Consider the following 4,245-nt stretch of genomic DNA (forward strand, 5'->3'; position numbering starts at 1 on the left):
GACTGATGCTCATGACTGTGGATGTTCAGCTTGAAACAGCATATAGTAACGCTCGAATACGGTACTTGATTCTATCGTCAGTTATACTTCCCATATTTACAGTTTTCAGTATTCAGAAATGAACACAGAATTCCTGGTTTATAGTTCCCTTTTTATTATTTGCTGTCATGTTATAAATGTCTTTATTTGGCACTTTGGGACTAAATGATTAGTGTTACCAAGCTCAGGTATTTCTTTTCCTTAAAAGCAGTCCTGTCATTTTTGAAGATGCAGCACAGTGCACACAGACAAATAGCACACAGGCAAAAGGAGATGGGATACTGAGTACATTGCTTAAATGGACTGTACCAAAAATTAATTTGATTAATTGAATCTAGTGCTGGAAAAGAGTTAAATCACATACTCTGTGCACCTGCCAACAAAAGGGCAATTCTAATTGTATACTTATTCAAGTGCTGCCAGATATAGCCAATAGGTTTCCTATTCTCCCTCTCCTGGAGCCTACTGCATCTCCCTGTTAGAAAGTATTTCTGGACCGCAGTCTAAATTTCACTTCTTTTATTTTAATTGCATTTTCTCTGTCCTTATTAATGCTTCTGATAATGTGTTTCAGCTGTTTGCAGAGTAAAACCGTGACTAGCCATCATATGATATATATATTTTTTAATTTTGTCATGCTTTTTTTTCAGAACTGAGAACGTTTTAACTTCTCCGCCTTCATAACCGTCCCGGATGGCTACACCTAGTAATAAGAATAGCCAGACTAAATGCCACACAGAGTATTGTGTTGTGTAAGAATCATTTACAGGGGACCTATTCTTTTCCTGGCGCGTGATGTAGCACCTCTTCCTGTGCCAAGCGAAACTTGACACATCACACTGCCCACTTCCCAATTTATTCTTGTTCCCCAGTCCCTTTCAGACTTTGTATTGCTGAAAGGAGGAGACACTGTGCAAAGTCAATTTAACTCTCTTCTCTTGTTATAGTATTAGATGGTGTAACACACAGGACTGCAGAAAAATTTGGATTGGAAGGGACCTCCTTAGGGCCAGGTCCAACATCCTGTTCCAAGCAGGGATAATTTCTAAGCCAGACCAGGTTGTTCAGGGCCTTGTGCAGGTGAGTTTTGAATATATCTAAGGATGAAGTTACTAATACCTCTCTGGACTATCTCACCCCAGGCTTAATTGGACTCCCTGTGAAGATTTTCTTCCTTATGGTCCTGTTGCAATTTGTGATTGCCTTTCTATGTGCCCTCTGAGACAAGCCTAGCTCCATACTCTGTTCCACCCCCCTAGGTAGGGGGAGGCTGCGGCTGGAGTCCCACACAAGCTAATCTTCTCCAGGCTGAACAAATACAGATGCCTCAGCCTCTCCATGTCATATGCACCAGCCCCCTAACCATCTTGGTGACTCTCCATATCACTGCCTGTGTGGGAAGGCTCCCTCCTTCAGGCCTGCAGTTTAGAGTAACTTTGCAGTGGGCTAAATGACAAAAGAGCTTTTACCGCTCAGTCTCTTAAAAGAGCACTCTGGAACTGAGGGCTGAAGACACAAGGGCAAGCAGTGAGAAACATAACGTAGGAATATAAGACATGGTCCAAATGTATTTTTCAGATCAATTCCTTGTTTCTATTTGGCAAATAAAGTATACAAATACTTGGCGTTTGGGTTTCTTTGGAATATATTCACCATTGGCATCAAAGTGTGCTTGTAAGGATAATTTAGTTTTAGCAATTTAGGAACTGAGACCATCACTTCAGCAGTTTTCCTTATTGTACTATAACTTTGCATTGCTAAGCACGATTGCCATACAGCTATGAATGACTCCTGTTACTTTCACGAGTTCTCAGCATTTTTCCACTCTCCTGTGCCCTCCCCTATCTCACTAACGTTTGGAGATATGCCTTAAAATAAGATAACAGGATTGGTCCTCATTTCATGAATAAGGTAATAGCCAGTGAAATGCTCTTTATAGAGGTAAAGCTCTAGAAAAACTTATTCTAAATATAGTAAAATGCTGAGATGAGATTGTAATACCTCTGATTAATTACCTTCCTTTTCCATGGGAACAAGTATCTATGCTCTAAGTTCATGGGGGCAGGAAGGCTCCACTTAAATAAAACAGCAAGGGCTGACAGTCATAAAAAGACTGAATTCACAAACACAAACACAAAACTGGTATCAGCTACAGTCAAAACTCATGTTACCCCAAGAGAACTACTGGCATTGGCAGTATTTCCGCTCTACTTTTGTAGAGTGCAGCGCTCTGTTCACTGAGCTCCTTAAACAGGCTTTGTTTTACATTTTCCCAGAACGATCAGCAGAGATCCTATGAAAGATCTGCCACAGTACATGAAGTTGATTGCAGACTTGACAGTCTGTACCTAGTTTTCATGTTCCTATAAATCGGTTTAGAAGTGAAAGCTTAGGCAATCACACTCTATTGTTGTGGGCATTTTGTGCTGGTAAAACTTCATTCTTTACATACGTCTAAATGTATATAGTAGACTAGTCCACAAAATTGCATGTAGTGACACAACTGATGATAAAACAATTTGTAGGGTACAGTGGTTCATAAGAGTGTATTACAACAGGCACTGTAGCAGAGGAGAGACAGGATATCTAGAAGGATTATAATTTCTTTAATACATTTCATTGCTTTTTATATTTCATCAGATAGATGCTTACCTCAGCACCGCTTCTGTTGGAGCTCGGAGAAGAATAACCATCTGCAGCAGCAAGAGGGAAAGACAAACTGAGATGCCACAACATGCATGGTAATTATATGTGAGTGACCATGGTGTCTCATCAGAATGTTTTTTCACCACCCGATTAGTCAGGTAGACTTCTTTAAAAGGTTTTTTAAAATAGATAACTCACATTTGACAACAGATTATGAGAGTATTCTCTAAGCATCTGTTACCTGCTGCTGTCCTTATTGGCTCCTTTCCCCATATTTACAATGCTAAGGACCATCTTCCCCCAGCCTCCCAAAAGGGAAAATGTGTAAAGGAAAAAGAGTGCTGGGGTGGGGGACACGTGCCACCAACAAACAAACTAGTGTGAGGGATACAGAATGAAAGAGAAGGAAAGGGAGACAGCACCATAAAAGTAAAGCTGGAGAACCAGGAGGGAAGCAGAGCACCCTTGCCAGCAGCTACTGCTCCCCGGAGGCGTACGAGGTCGATATGTGCAGTGGACGGAACAAGCTCTCAGTCTCTCTCCCACTCCCCAAAATCCATTTAATGTAAAGTCTTTAAATTGAGGATATAAGGTCTTAAAACTGGGGGTGTATCTTATATGAAATGGATAAGAACAGATACTACCCAGAATTTTAGTCAAAAAGCCACAAAGTGATAGCCAAGACAGGAGTGTGGTATCTGAACAAGTGTGGCCACTCTTTCTTTTACACAACAGGATGTTAAGTTAGCACTGCCTGTAACAAACAAACATGTTGTGGCTAACAGCACGTTGTCTGGACATGCCGCTACCTGCATTTCATTCTTTAAGTTACATTATACGTTTCCTAACAACTGGGATTGCATGTTTTCCGTGTGGCAGTGTTCTTTCATCAGAACAAGATTCCTGCTCATGCTTCCTGCTTTCTCTTCTGCTGCCCCTCAGAAGTACTCTGTTACTTGAGGATCATTATAATAGCTTTTATAGGCCCACTGCAAAAACCCTTATGGAAATAGCACATCTGCAGCAGCAAACAAGATGTCTGCGTTATCCTCCCTCCATGACCTGGATTGTCCTCACTAAGTGACCTCACGAGAGAACTGCATGCATTAGGATTTTACAATTAATATGTAACTTCTAAAGTAACAAAGAAATAAATGAAAATTGAAGAGTTAAAATTATAGACTCACAGAGTAGATTACAGAATAATTTAGGTCGGAAGGGACCTCTAGAGGTCGTTCTATACAATCTGCTCCAAGCACAGCTTGAAAGCCATACCAGGTTCTCAGGACTTTGTCTGCTCAAATTCTGGGTATGTCCAAGGACAGAGATTCCACCACATCTCTGGGAAACTTGTTCCTATAACCCCAGATTTTAGCTTCCAAGAACACCAAGCTAGCACTTTTCGCTATGGGACCTGCTTAACTTATCTGCGGATTAACTGAAGAAAAGTATCTTGAGATTCTATTCTTTGGGCTTGCTTATTCCCCTTTGTATCGTAGTCTATATTTAACTGCTGACGTCACAGAATTTCATCTATTTTCTGTCTTCAGCTGTGAGTCT

The 4,245-nt window shown here is 40.8% G+C and overlaps 1 pseudogene; it reads right to left on the bottom strand.

Moving 5' to 3' along the window:
• Positions 1 to 3,153: 3,153 nt before the first annotated feature.
• On the bottom strand, positions 3,154 to 3,361 carry LOC138066394 (U2 spliceosomal RNA; annotated as a pseudogene).
• Positions 3,362 to 4,245: the final 884 nt, after the last annotated feature.

Source organism: Struthio camelus, chromosome 2, assembly GCF_040807025.1.
Source record: "Struthio camelus isolate bStrCam1 chromosome 2, bStrCam1.hap1, whole genome shotgun sequence".
Classification (NCBI taxonomy): Eukaryota; Metazoa; Chordata; class Aves; order Struthioniformes; family Struthionidae; genus Struthio; species Struthio camelus.